The 15,588-nt window shown below is 45.5% G+C and overlaps 1 long non-coding RNA gene across 1 annotated transcript; it reads right to left on the reverse strand.

The window, feature by feature from the left end:
• Positions 1 to 859: 859 nt before the first annotated feature.
• On the reverse strand, positions 860 to 14,557 carry LOC124226198 (uncharacterized). The gene is made up of 3 exons (XR_006885237.1): positions 14,153 to 14,557; positions 7,222 to 7,415; positions 860 to 1,599 (listed from the first exon to the last, which is right to left on the reverse strand). It is a non-coding gene; the product is annotated as an uncharacterized LOC124226198 (long non-coding RNA).
• Positions 14,558 to 15,588: the final 1,031 nt, after the last annotated feature.

Consider the following 15,588-nt stretch of genomic DNA (forward strand, 5'->3'; position numbering starts at 1 on the left):
GCCTCCCTCTGCACCACACCCCATGGGGTTGAGCAAACCCTGTGCAGCTGGTTTCTGACTTTGGCGGAGGAGGCAATCCTAAGTAGACTGCCTTGGAGAGGGCTCGTGGCTTCCAGCCATCAGATGACAGATAGAAGCAGAGTGGAGAAGGCGGGAAGAGACGGCTGGCAGGCGTCCAGCCCTGAAGTCGCAGCAGCTAATGATGGGCGGGGACCTTGGGTAACCACCTTGCTCCCCGGAAGGAGATGCACTCCTGAAGAGGTTGCGGGGCGTGTCGGTGCTGAGGCCAGGACTGAAGGAGCCCAGGCAGCAACCTGGCTCCTGTGGCCCCACGGGGAGGAAGAGATGTGGGCGGCAGAGATGCTCATCTTGCATTCTGCCCAAATGAGAGCATCAAACATACTCTGCTGAGAACACAGAAGAAGCGAGGGGTCGTAGGGAACCCCATACGGGGTCCCACATGGGTGAGGCAGAGCATTTGGCTTCTGCAGGGCAAAGGAAAACTACTCATTCCGTCCCATTCTGACCAGCCGGCTCAGGGAAGGAGGTGGGGAGAAGCATCACAGAACATTGCTACCTTCTACCACGTAGAGATTCCTTCGGTTGTTTCTTTTAACCCTCCCCCTTTGAAAGTGCAAATAGCCTCTTTAGAAAGTTACGTCAAAGCCTAACTCAGTCCAGATGCCCACTTTGCTTTCCTTCAGCACTCCGGGATCACACGCTCCACTCACCAACATTTACTGGGAATTGTTTGTGGGCAAGGCCTGTGCCAGGTGACAAGGCCAAACAAAGATTAATAGACAATTACTAACACGGTTGTTGCAAGAGTCAGACTTGAGTTTAAACTGTAATTCTGGCTCTCTGCCTTTATTTGGCAAATCTCATCTGTAAAATGGGTATGACAATGACTGCCTTGCAGTGGACACGGGGATTAAATGGTATTCTCATATAGCAACCAGCACGGTGCCCGGCAAGTGACAGGCAGTCTGTAGATGAAGTTCCCCTACCCGTCTCTGCCCTTGAGGGAAGTGGCAGAGTAGCTTGGTGGGAAGGGTGGCGGTGGAGACCACTACTGAATCCCAGATCAGGATGGGCATCTGTTCAGCAACATGCAAGCAATGTGCTCTAGGATCGCAACAGGAGGAGACGGGGGCTGCAGAAAAGGAGCGTTTGAACGGCACCTTGAGGGGAGAGATGGGTTGTGATCATTGAGGGGTGGAGAAGGCAGCATCCCAGGCTAACGGGATAGCACAGACCCAGCTCCAGGAGCCTCACAGCCTGCAGCCTGCTCTGAGGATGGGACTGCCCTGGTACCTGATGTGGCTGGGGAAGGGTGAACGGAGGAGGCAACGGGGCCCACCTAGGGTGGAGCCTTGGGAGACCCCAGTATCATCCCAAGGGCACATCGCACAGGCCTTCAGGGCTTTTCCAGGAGCAGAGGCTGTGCGGGGCCTCACTGTCTGCCTGAAGGCTGTTCCCAAAGCCCGCACTGAGGAGACGTTCTTCAGTGCTCCAGGCCTGTGCTGAGGCCCTTCCTGAGCGCGTTTGCTGCAGCTTGGTGGTTTAATTGGGCTCTTTTGTCCACTGACCAGCTGAATCCTGAAAAGTATTAAAAGAAATATATTAAGCAACGGCTTGAAGCAATTCCGTTCCTTTGGGCATTAGTCAGACTCTCGATGTACAATGTCAAGTTGTGAACACGACCCAAACTGCAAAGATATCAAAGAGGACAAGTGGGACACAAAAGAGATCAAGGACAGGGGATGGTCCTGGTCAGGAAAGGCCAAGAATGGAGGTGACCTGGGAGGAGAAGGCTGAAGATCAGCATCATCATTCTTTTCTACATAGACAATTCTCACTGGATTAGAAGGGATTTTCTTCCCTCTCTTGAAGACTAGAGAAAAGTGAAAGTCAAGCAGCATTGATTGGGGCTGCCCACGGGGTCCTCCTTTGCCCCATCTGCCCTGACCACCACGACAGATGAGTAGACAGCGGTGTGTGCAAACTCTCGGCACTGTCTCTAAGTCCTCTCGTGAGACCAGGATGGAGCACAGACAATTGACAGGGGTGTGAAGTTAGGGATGACCTTGAATTGGCTCTAACGAATCCTTTAAAGACTAAGGCATTTGCGAGCTTCACATGAGTTCCGTCTTCACTGCTCTTCGCAGCACATCACTTGAGGCACACCAGGGGGCTGTGGCAGAGAAGTGTTGGTTTATACCACTAACTCTGAGCATTCCTGAGCAGCCAGGTCCCCCAGGGAAGAGCACAAGGCAAGACCCCAAACCAGGAGACATCATGAGGGCACTGCCTGGTGCCTGAAGGCTGGAGAAGAGAGACTCTCAGAAAGGGAGGTAAAAAGCGGAAATCGAGGCCAACTGAAACTTCCAAGTGTTACCTCGTTCTCCTCCAGACTCTGGTTCTCAGTGCATTTTTACAAGCAGAAGGGTGGAAGAGGGTGACCGGGGCCAGAGGCAAATGTGGACTCATTGCCCAGTGTCTGATGCATAGTAAGTGTTCAGTAAGTGTGTGCTGGAGGCATAATTGCCTGGGAGTCAGCTGGAGGCTGATTTTTGCCAATTCCCTTCCTCTCCTCCTTCATTCCCCTCCCCATCTTTCCTATGAAGGAGGGAAGAGGCTGGTGCACTAGTCCCTAAGTAGGAGAGTCCCTTTTCCTCACTTTAATTGTTGTGAACTGCTTCTGGGGAGCAATATTCAGAAACCTAGGGCGGCTTTAGCAAGAGGCTGGCCCCAGGGGAACAGGTGTGCCCTAAACAGAAGGTGTGCAGGAAGCTGCTTCTGCTCTGGCACGTGATGGAAAGCTCAACTGGCTGGATTTATGACAGCCTGGGCCCACCGGGGAGACCAGACGCTGGCACATCCTGTGGGCATCGGACCGGCCCTGTTCCTGAAGAGCCTGTGGAAGCAATACATCGATTAGCGAACCGAGCAGGAATGTGCAGTTTTCATTCAGTATTTCATCCTCACCCCCGGGGAGCTGGTACTGTTAGTCCTGTTTTACATACGAAGAAACTGCGATGCCGTGAGGCTGGGTCAGGCGGCTAAGAATGACAGAGCCTTGGTTTCAATGCCCCAGCTTTCCCTCACCCCAGGCTACTTCTGGAGAAACAGCCAGCCTCGGTCTGGGGTGTGTTAGATCAACGTTCCCCAAGAAAGCCCCTGGAGCATCTACTTCAGGACCACCTGCGGAGCTCATTAAAAACGCAGATTTCAGGACCCTGTCCCAGCCATGCTGGTTGAGACTGATAGAGGAGAGGGCTGAGGGGAACCTCTGGCTGCAGTTGGGAACGTGGCTAACAGCTTCCCCAGGATGCCCCAGCCGTGAGATTCATTTCACTGTGCTTTCAAAGAGGCCTTAAAGGAGGGATAGCAAATTGACAAAGTTGCTTCTCCAGCAGAAGAAGATTCACGAACAGGAAGTAATTCAGTCAAATCCAGGTCCATTAGCACATGTGTTGTGTGGCCCCTTCTAAACAGATGTGTTGATTCCAATGTGCCTGCCATTCTCCTCTTGACCCTGAATGCAAACAGAAAACCAGAGGGTCAGGGGCCTGAAGCAGGTTTTGCGGAACCTCAATTGCCCTTGTGTCTCGGCTCCACTTCACTCAGCTACTACAAGGGGATTTCTAACCTTGCTCATGGAGTTTCCGCATCAGTCAGGATTCTGTAACTACTGGAAAAACCCTGCCTCAAATAGGCTTAAGTAATAAGGAGAAGTATTCTCTCCAGCACAAGGAGCTCAGACTGGGTCTCCAGAGTTGGTTCATTCAGTCGTTTCACAATTTCAGAACAGGCCAGCTTCTTTCTGCTCGGCCGTCCCCAGGGTTGGCTTTATCCCCAGACTGGTGGAAAGACGGGCTGCAGCAGCCCAGGCATCGTAGATCCACAATCTCCATATAAGACAGCAAACTCTCCCAGAAGCCCCCGGCAGAGGTCCCCTTGGGTCTCAGACTAACAAGCCTAACAAACCCATCTTAAACCAGCTGCTGGCAAAGGAAGAGGGGAACACCGCCACTGGCTTTGACCTCTCAGGATCTGCCTGTGGGCCAGGGCCCGAGTCGAGGCTGGGGCCTCCCCTGAAACATGCATAGATGAGGAAAGAGATCTTAGCAAAAGCAGGATTCTGCTCCAAAGGAGGACAGGTGTGTACAGGAAACAGATGTTGGACAAGCAACCAAACTGTGAAGCCATAGCTTCTTTTCTAGAAGGGACCTGGTCTGGAGAAGTGACTACATGTAGGAAATCCCCAGGGCGTCTACTACCCTAAAGAAGAGGACAGGATTTCTGTGCCCACCGCTGATACAAGTGAAATTAAGCCTCCTCTGCTCTCTGCTCCTCTTGCCTACTTCCCATCCCAGGATGGGCGTTCTGGAAGCAGACACAGGCAGCGATTAGGGAGGGCAGAGAACGTCAGAGGGAAAGCAGCAGAAATTTACCTTTTGTTTGTGTCCCACCAATTCCTTCCAGGGGATAGCCATATCCTATGTTGTCCATACGAGGTAAACTTTTGACATCTCTAAAAAATAAGGTGATCTCCATGGAGCCTGGAGCTTCTTTCTATTGTAGAAAACCAAGCAGAGTGCCTTGAACATGCAGATACTCGACAAAGATTTGTTGGATGAATGAACAAGTGGCTGGATGAATGGATGGGATGTTCGACCAGCACAGCCCCACGTGCTTTCCCCTCAGACTCCTTGCAAATGATGATGAGTGCTCTAAAGAATGCTGCTGGTGAGGTCAGTGGCAGAGCTGGGACTGCGGCCTTGCGGAGCTGTGATCTGGTCCAAACCCTCAGTGCATTCTGGACACGGTCTGCGGGGACTGCAGCTGAGGTCAGCTCCTGGCATCAGTTCAACCGTACGCCATGGCGATGAGGAAAACAATGACCGGTCAGAGCTCTGTCTCGACAGGCGCCCTCTGTGCACGGGCCCTCTGCACTTGTCCAGGCTAAGCTGCCCCTCCAGGGGCCTCCAGGCACCCACGTTGGGAGTTGGTTTTCAAGTCTATCTGCTTGACCCAGTCTCAGGGCTTGGTGAGTCCCAGTGGAGGGCTGTATTTTTTTCTACGAGCTCTAATATACGGAGTGAAACTCCCTTATTTAAATTTAGATAAATTTTTATTAGAAAATATTTTTGTTGAAAATATTTCAGAAGTCCAAAAACAAGGCGTCAGCAGGGTTGGTTCCTTCGTTTTTTTAAAAAAAAATTTAATTATAGTGAAATACACCTAACAGAAAATTAACAATTTTGACCATTTTTAAGTGTACGGTTCAGTAGTGTGCATATATATACAGTAATGTATATTATATACATATAGCATATATATAATATATATACATGTTGTTGTTGTGCAACCAATTTTAGATAAATTTTTGATTGAGGTATAATTACTACAGAAAAGTGCACAAATCCTAAATGAACAGCTCGATGAATTTTCACAAAGTGAACGTTCCTGTGTAAGCCAATCCAGATCAGAAAACAGGATATTATCAACACTCAAGAAGCCCTCCACATGCCCCTCCCAGTCACTACCTACCCACCTCCAAAAAGTAACCATGATCTTACTTCTACGGCCATAGAAGTGAGTTTGCCTGTTATTGGACTCTATATTAAATGAATTACACAGCATGTGCTCTTTTATGTCTGGTTTCTTTTGTTCAAAGTTGTGTTTGAGAGAGTCCTCCATGTTGTGGTAACAGTTGTTTGTTCCTTTTCATTGCTGTATAGTATTCCATTGAATGAATATAGAACACTTTATGCATTCTGTTGTTGATGAACACTTGGTTTGTCTTCAGTTAGGAGCTATAATGAATAAGATTCATTATGAACATTTCTGTGCATGTCTTTTGGTGCACATTTGTAACACAAACCTAAGAGTAGAATTGCTGGATCACAGGCTTTGCATGTGTTCAAATTTAGTAGATACCATCAGAGAAATTTCCAACGTGGTTGTACGAGTTTACATTCTCACCAGCAGTGTATTGGAGTTCTCATTACTTTGCATCTTTACCAACTGTTGATATAGTTTGTCTTTTTAATATTATCCATTTTGGCAGGTATGTGGTGAAATCTCACTGGAGCTTTAATTTACTTTTCCCTGATGAACAGTAATGTTGAATACTTTTTCACATGCCTCTTGGCAATTTGGATACCTTCTTGGATGAGGCAACTGTTCCAGACTTACCTTTTTTAAAAGTTGACTTATCTGTCATTTTCTTATTGATTTGTAGGATTTCTTTATATATTCTGGGCACAAGTCTTTTGTTGAATATACATATCGCAAATCTCTCCTCCCACTCTGTGGTTTGTCTTTTCAATCTCTCCCCTAATAGTGTGTCTTTTGTTGATCAGAAGTTCTTAATTGTAATGCAGTCCAGATTATCAGTCTTTCCTTTAAGATCAGTGCTTTTGGGGCTGGCCCAGTGGCATAGTGGTTAAGTTTGTGTGCTCCACTTTGGCAGCCCAGGGTCTGTAGGTTTGGATCCCAGGTGTGGACTTAGCACCACTCCTCAAGCCATGCTGTGGCAGCATCCCACATAAAATAGAGGAAGAGTGGCAATAGATGTTAGCTCAGTCCAATCTTCCTCACAAAAAGAAAAAAAAAAATCAGTGCTTTTTGTTTGTCCTGTCTGAGAAATATTTGTCTATGGCAAGAGTCATGAAGATATTTTCCTATATCATTTTATAGTGCTTTATTGTTTTACCCTTCACATTTAAATCTACAATCCACCCTGGAATTGATTTTCATATGGCATGAGGTAGAATCATTCTTCTTTTTTTAAACTCGGCATTGCTTCTTTCAAAAACCATTCATTATAATGTTTCAAGCTAAATAATTTGGACATGCCAGAGAAGCCTGTCTTTCAGGGAACAACCTTCATATTTATTTTCTCCCTCGTTTGAGCAAAGACTTTTTACCCAACTTGTAAAAAGAAGAAATCGAGATAAGCTAAGCTCATTTGATCAACAATTATGCAAGTGTTAGGAAGCAGTTGGTGTGCCCCAGAACTTCATCCTCATGAACAGGGTGCACTACTCTAGTTCACGCTCTTCCTGGTGTTTATTTTTCTAAAAGTGAAAATAACTATTTCCCTTTCACTTGAAGTAAAATGCCTGGATCTGTGAGTTCCCGACTTGCTCTACAAAATTTAAAGAGCTGTGGGTCACCTGCCTGTCATTCATCTTTGTAACTCACTCTTACCTGGCTCAGGATGATGCGTGGTCTCTGGTCAGATGACTGTCTGCTGCGTTGCCTTTGATCAGGGGTTCTTCTCCTCAGGTTAGTTCACTCACTCGCTAGGTCATCAAGCTGTCTTCTGCATAGCGGAGGAAGCCCCTCGTCACACCGTGCTTTAGCCAGGATCTATCTCAGCGGTTGAAGTGGCTGGTGACATCCTGTGAGACAGAGAGCTGCTCTGAGTGTGTGTCATTCTCTCCTCTCTCCTTCAGTACGGCTTGAACACCTTTGTCCCCCCGCCCCGTTAGCCTGATGGACTTGGCGTCGTATTGTTTGTGGGGCGTCACTTCTCCCTTGGTGCACAGTGCCACACTTTCTCTTTCTCCCTCTGTTCACTTTTTATGCCCACTATACATAATCTTCAATAGCTTTATTGGGCTGCCATTTTGTTTTGAAAGTGATCTTGCTCTTTTTAAAGAGTCGTTTTATCTTTTAGCAAAAACTCATCTTTTTAGAGTTTTAGGGCTTTTGTTATTAGTTTGTTTGGTTCCATGACACTCTCCCTCCCAAAACAAGGGCAAAAATTTTACAAGGCGTGCTTCTGAAAAAGTAACATTAAATTAACTTGGTTTTGAGAAAAGGTCAAGAAATTTGCAATATCACAGCATAATGTAATGAAAATATCACTCGGTAGGAGTCAGCAGAGTTGATGCTAGTCCCAGTTCTGCCATCAACTAATTGCATGCCCTGACCTTACTGTTTTGGGTCCCAGTTTCCTTGTCAGTTAAATGAAGGAATTGGCTCTCTGAGGGCACTTTCAGCTCTCATATTGTGGATTTCTCTGCAAATGGATACAGTCGAGGTTAAAAAGTCAGGAGTATGAATCAGCCATACAGGTTTAGTTTAACTTTCTTAAGGCTTTATATTTTTTAAATTTATATATGGAGACATTCTTTTTTTTTTTTTTTAACAGGAGAAAATCAAACACATTTAATAACAGGCAATATCTATGGCAATAGCTTTCCTGGAACAGGAAAATGGCTGAAGCCACCACCTTACATATCGTCTTCAGCTAAAGACAAAGGAAGATGTTGTGGGTAGTGGTTTGGGACTTCAAAGGGGAGGAAAGCAATTCACATCGAGATGGAAAAGCAAATGTCTGGTAAACAAATGTTTGCTAGGCCATCTGTGGACAATGAGAGAGAACTTTGATAAAAAAAAAAAAAATGGGCCTTGCTAGGTGTCTTCCTGTCTACCACACCTAGAGTTATCTATGGCAATAGCTTTCCTGGAACAGGCCTTCTATTTAAATTTCTTTTGGCAGTTGAGGGGAAGGTCAAAGTTCCTTTTTGAGCCTTTTGTTCTTAAAGATAATCAAGCCAAAGAGACACATTTTGGAGTGGCAAATTCTGATGCCCCACTTCAGCAATATCCATGTACAATTCCTGTGGTCACAATGACTATTTTCCAAAGTTGTTGTATTCATTTCCTAGGGCTACCATGACAATATACCACAGATTCTGTGTTCTGGGGACCAGATGTCTGAGATCAAGTTGTTGGCAGGGTCATGCTCCCTGTGAAGGCCATAAGAAAGGATGTATTGCATTCCTCTCCTAGCTTCTGGTAGTTTCTTGGCTTGTGGCAGCATAACTCCAATCTTTACATGGTGTTCTGCTGTATGTGTGTATGTCTCTCTGTCCAAATATCCCATTTTTTTTTAATTAATGTTATGATAGATTACAACCTTGTGAGATTTCAGTTGTACATTTTTGTTAGTCATGTTGTGGGTACACCACTTCCCCCTTTGTGCCCTCCCCCCACCCCCCCTTTTCCCTGGCAACCACCGATCAGATCTCCTTATCAATATACTAACTTCCACCTATGAGTGGAGTCATATAGAGTTCGTCTTTCTCTGACTGGCTTATTTCACTTAACATAATACCCTCGAGGTCCATCCACGTTGTTGTGAATGGGCCAATTTTGTCTTTTTTTATGGCTGAGTAGTATTCCATTGTGTATATATACCACATCTTCTTTATCCAATCATCAGTTTCTGGGCATGTAGGCTGGTTCCACGTCTTGGCTATTGTAAATAATGCTGCGATGAACATAGGGGTGCAACGGACTCTTGAGATTTCTGATATCAGGTTCTTAGGATAGATACCCAGTAATGGGATGGCTGGGTCATAGGGTATTTCTATTTTTAACTTTTTGAGAAATCTCCATACTGTTTTCCATAGTGGCTGTACCAGTTTGCATTCCCACCAACAGTGTATGAGGGTTCCTTTTTCTCCACAACCTCTCCAACATTTGTCACTCTTGGTTTTGGATGTTTTTGCCAATCTAACGGGTGTAAGGTGATATCTTAGTGTAGTTTTGATTTGCATTTCCCTGATGATTAGCGATGATGAACATCTTTTCATGGGTCTATTGGCCATATTCATATCTTCTTTTGAGAAATGTCTGTTCATGTCCTCTGCCCATTTTTTGATCGGGTTGTTTGTTTTTTTGTTGTTAAGCAGTGTGAGTTTTTTGTATATTATGGAGATTAACCCTTTGTCAGATAAGTGGCTTGTAAATATTTTTTCCCAATTTGTGAGCTGTTTTTTTGTTTCAATCCTCTTTTCCCTTGCCTTGAAGAAGCTCTTTAGTCTGATGAAGTCCCATTTGTTTATTCTTTCTATTGTTTCCCTCAACTGAGGAGTTATAGTGTCCGAAAAGATTCTTTTGAGACTGATGTCAAAGAGTGTTCTGCCTATATTCTCTTCCAAAAGACTTATTGTCTCAGGCCTAATCTTTAGGTCTTTGATCCATTTTGAGTTTATTTTGGTGTGTGGTGAAAAAGAATGGTCAATTTTCAATCTTTTGCATGTGGCTGTCCAGTTTTCCCAGCACTATTATATGGAGACATTCTTATAAGAGAAGTCACTCTTACTAAATTTCATCACAGACACACACACACACACAAAATGCAAAGTAATGCAAAGTCCAAGTAATGGCTTACTCAGACTTAGTAGTATTCAACATAATGATAAAAAGCCAAGTACAAAAGGTCTTTAGATAAATTTTTGGCATTAATTTCAAATTTGATCTATTAATTTATAGTGCATAGAATCCTTTAAATGTTGAGGAACATTTCAATTTTTAAAAATATTTCACTTGGGTTTGTTGAAAATACATTTTGAAATTAGATGTATAGATTCCACTATTATTTCCCTCTTTTGGTAGGTAGTTTAAAAATATATACATTTTCAAGCTCTGGTGATATACGTTTCCGGGGAGTGTTTCCTATGTCAACACACAAATACGGGTCATTTTCTATGCGCCAGGCATTGCAGAGAGTCAAAGACACAATATAAGACATGACTGTTGTCCTTAGGAAGTGCACAAGCCCCCTGGACAAATAAGACTTAAAGAAGTGAAAAGGTAAACCACAAGAAAAATGTAAATAATGATTAAAGACCAGGATTCCCAGGCATTTATTTTTTTTTTTTTTAGAATCTGATAAAGTGATTCTCAAGTTTATCGGGAAGAAAAAATGGCCAAGAACTGCCGAGAAAAACTTGAAAAGAATAATAAGCAGCGATTGGGACAAGGGAGTGCTTATGCCACCAGGTATCCAAAAGAAATATAAAACTATTGCAATTACAAAAAGTGCAATGGGGGCTGGCCCAGTGAGGCAGTGGTTGTGTTCATGCACTCCACTTCAGTGACCTGGGCTTTGCAGGTTCAGATCCCAGGTGCAGACCTAGCACGACTTGTCAGGCCACGCTGTGGTGGCATCCTACTTAAAACAGAGGAAGACTGGCACAGATGGTAGCTCAGCGACAATCTTCCTCACAAAAAAAAGAGAAAAAAGAAACATTCAGTGGTAAACTGGACCAACAATATGAACAGGGAAAAAAATATAAACAGTAACCCTGGGAAAAAAAATTCAACTCCACCAGTAATCAAAGTGTGCAAAATCAAAATAGGCAGATATCATGTGCACTCATCATACTCGCAAAGAGGAAAAAGAATGTGATGTGTTGTTGGTGAATTTGTGCTAAAATATGCACTCACTGGTATGTGACATTTTGGTGCACCATAATAAACCAATGAAAGTCCAGATTTTGAAAATTACCAAGTAAATGCACACAGATATCCTTATTCTTCAGCCTCCCATCTCCATCATAAATGCTCATCCCATTTTTGCCTCTATCCCTCCCCAGCCCACCTTCTCCTTACCTCATCTCTAAACCTAATCCCATTCCTAAGCCTCACTCCATCTCGCACTCTTCACTGTAACTTCTACTCTTAAACTTGTATATGCAAGAGCCTTCCTTGCAACATATATTAGTTAGCCTTTGCTGTGTAACAAACTACCCCAAATCTTACAGCAGACATTTAATTAGCTGAAGATTCTGTGGGTTAGCTGGGTGGTTCTTCTCATCTGGCTTGGCTTGTCCAATTCCTGCTGGGCTCTGTCACGTGTCTGTGGTCAGCTGGTGAGTTGGCTGGCCACTGGATGATCCAGGGTAATCTCACTCACAGGTCTGGCAGTTGGCAAGCTGTCAGCAGGGGTGATATCTCATCATCCACCAGGCTAGCCTGGGCTTCTTTACATGGTGGCAATTGTAGGGTTCCTAAGAACAACTAGAGAGCCATCCCCAGTGTGCAAGCACACTCAAGTCTCTGCTTGTGTACACTCGCTAACATTGCATTGGCCACAGCAAGTCACACGGCCCTGAGGGTTGGAGAAATAGACTCCCTATCTTCTTTTTTTTTAAAGATTGGCACCTGAGCTAACAACTGTTGTCAATCTTTTTTTTTTCTTTTCTTTCTGCTTTTTCTCCCCAAATCCCCGTAGTACATAGTTGTATATTTTAGTTGTGGGTCGTTCTAGTTGTGGCATGTGGGACAGCGCCTCAGAGTGGTCTGCTGAGTGGTGCCATGTCCACACCCAGGATCTGAACCAGCAAAGCCCTGGGCTGCCACAGCGGAGTGCACGAACTTAACCACTCAGCCACGGGGCCGGCCCCCTAGACTCCATATCTGGACAAGAGGCAAATACTATGTGGGCAGATTTTGCAATCTGCCACACAACATTATTTAATAATGAACTTTAGAAAATATCTAAATGTCCAAAAATAGAGAAATGGTCAACTAAAACATAGTTCAATCTTACAATGGACAATGCATGATATTATAGGAAAAAATTTGATATATGAAGATGACTTATGAAAATACAAAACAAAAGGTGTTACATAAAACCACTTCAGTGAAAAAAAAATGGGAAAAATGACCAGAAGGACAAAAGCTAAAATGTTATCACCCCTATGGCTGGATAGAAGGGTTCTGAGAGCTCTGTTTCCTTGTACTTCCCAGTTTTCTGACTTCTCCAACAGAGCTAGTGAGGTAGTGCTGGGCGGTGGTTACAGTAAAGGTTGGTGTGGCCTCAAGCTCCAGCTCTGCCCCTCATTACCTGGGGGACCACAGGGAAGTTACTGAAGCTCGTCAAGCCTCAGTTTATTTATCCATAAAATGGGGTGACAATAATACCCACCTTGCAATGCTGTCATGAGTATTAAATGAGATAGTTGTGAAAATAGTTGTGAGATAGATGTGAAGAGCTTTGCACATAACAATTGGTCAAGAAACAGTACATCAAAATCCATTATTTTTCTAATTTAAAGTAACAATAAATATTGTTTTTAAACCATAGTTTGAAAAACATAAATTTATAATAGTATTTGTATTTACTTAGCACCCATTGATTGGGGAAATACATGATAAAAAGGGTCAACAACTTTTAGGAATGCTTTCTATTAGATTTGTATTTTGTTAATCCCATTAATACCAATATGAAAAATCGTGGTACATATGACACATGAGAAATTTTTACTAAGCCCACATATGATGTGCACCGTGCAGAGGGCTCAGAAGCCTGCCAGTGATTTTTGTCTCACAGGCTGGGAGCCAATTATTTGAGACAACAAAAAAAAATGACGAAACAGAGCAGAGCCTGATCAATTGCCAATTAAATCATCTAGGCAGTAAATGGATAATGCTGGTAGTCTAATACTTTTTCAACTACACTGAAGGCTTTTTCTCCATTACTAATGGCACCAGGAATTTTTACGAGCCCCTAAATGTAACCAGCCTGGTTGATCTTCCTGGCTTTCCTTTCTTGTTTGAGACTCTGTCCCCAGGGGGCTCCTAGGAAGCACTGACCTCCTGCGGTCGATGTTTTTAGATTTTCCGAGTTTGATTAGTATGGAGTCCACAGCAAACAGCCCAGCTTATTTTGTCCCCAGCATTCCTCCCAATGTCCTTTGCTCCCTGAATCATGCTAAAACAAAACAAAGTGCTACGTGGGTGAGATGCTTGCTTCTTTCAGCAAACCATCCAAAGAATGCCTGTTGACAACAGTGTCACCGTGGAAGTTCCTGAGAAGGCATGCCTGTCCTTAGTGACGGGAACGTTGGCCTGTGGGACAGAAGCCCAGCCCTTCTTGCCTTTCAGGGCACCTCCTCTTATGACCATTCCACAGGTTTTCTACTTGCTGCACTAAAACAGTACTGCCCTCTCTTTTCTTTGGATGAATCTGATAAAACTTTATGATTTTCCCTCTCAGCCTTATCATTCTGGACAGGAGAGGCCACATTTGTGTTTCCTTTTATAGAAGGCTGTCCCTCATTTGGATTCTCGTAGATCCCTCTACTCCGACCTTCTGGAGAGCCCTGGAAAGTGTCACCCCACCTAGTGTGATAACTATCGCGCCGGCAAAGCTGGCTTTTCTGCACGCACCATATCCTGACAGAGGGTTTTGTTCTCTTCCTGATTTGGGTCACAACTAGACATTGAGGAAGCAGCTTCAGGAAAGACTCTGCAAGGCGCCAAGGTCCTCTTCTTAGACAGCTGTGAACCCAACCCCGCGTCATGACACCCTGGGTGGTAAGACCTGGAGTAGTACCTCCCACTTGTCCCGGACGCTCGCCGCTCGTTGCTTCTCTCCTGCTGGCTGGTGACCCCACTTGCTTGTCCTCGTGGGCCTTCCTTAACCCCGGAAAGCCCGCCGCTCTCTCTGTCGGAGCCTTTCCTCTGCGCCCTCCCTCCGCAGGGCGGGGGATGCAGGGGGAAGCGCTTCTGGTCCTAGACCTGCTTCCGGGGAAGGAACAGCTCTGCGTAGCCGGCCTGCCCTGGCCTCGGCAGCCCCGGGTGTGAGCGAGCGTGTCCTGGCTCCCTGTGACGAGCCTGCAGAGCCCTATCTGCCTCCAGAGACCCTCCCCCGCGTGCGAGCCTCCCGGAGCCGCCTGCGCAGACTCTGGGTCGGTTCCCCGGGGCTCACAGACGGCCGGGGACTCACGGGGCGCTGCTCTGCCCCAGCACAGCCAGGGCTCCAGCTCTGCCCCGCCTCGCAGCTGGCGCAGCCCACAGAACTGGGGCCACGGCCGCGGCCACCACCGCCCCCGCCAGGGAGACGCCAATCACACTGGTGCTGCGCTCAGCTGTACCAGGGCTTGAGGGCCAAGTTCCCACAGGGCAGTGCTCCCTGTTTAGCCATCTGCTCCTGCTGGCCTCAGGAGCAAACTTTGTTAATTCACCCCAGCTCTGGAGAATTGAGGGAGAGAATGGTGCGTTCCTTCCACAAATTGCCTGTATCCTAGATTGTTCTAGTGCTTGGTGCTGCAGCTCTGTAAATTCAAATAAACCCGAAGCCACGTTCCTCCAGATATACGAAGACATCAGGGTGGCTGGTCAGGGTAAATTCCAGTATTAGCAATATGCTATGCCTAGAATTAATTTTCTTCTCTGATCTTTGTGATCTGGAGTTGTATAAGATTCTAGACTCCCAGGGCCATCACACACAATTTGCGCGTTATACACTGCACAAATCCCAAAAGAGACTAAGTGGTGCCTGCTGGAGGTGTTCAGTGCAAAACTTGCACAACTGTTCACAGTGGTCCTGAGTGCTTTCCTAATGATGACTGCCCTCTCTTGGACTCTGCTGTCCTCACTACAATATGGTCCAGTGCATCAGACCTGCTTACCAATCCTTGACCCTCAGGAGGGTCAGAGATCCACCTCCACCGGTGTACTAATTTGCCTTTATAAAAATTTGCAACAGCAAAGAAATACAACTCTACTCACAGCAGCATTTGAGCCCCAACCATTGTCCTTGCAAAGTATCCTCTTCTACTTGCAAGAACCTCCCATCTCTTCAGATGCTCAAACAGTTGGGAAGAGTGGAGACCAGTAAATCTCAACAATGAATAAGTGCTCCTCCCACCAGAATCCTGCCACACAGCTCAGAACAGGAAATAGAGTCATCGCTAGGGTCACAGCCCCCGGTTTTTCTTGACGTCAGCATCTCTTCCTCTGCTCCCTGGATAGAGACCATCTGTCGAA

The sequence above is a fragment of the Equus quagga genome, chromosome 15, assembly GCF_021613505.1.
Source record: "Equus quagga isolate Etosha38 chromosome 15, UCLA_HA_Equagga_1.0, whole genome shotgun sequence".
NCBI classification, from domain to species: Eukaryota; Metazoa; Chordata; class Mammalia; order Perissodactyla; family Equidae; genus Equus; species Equus quagga.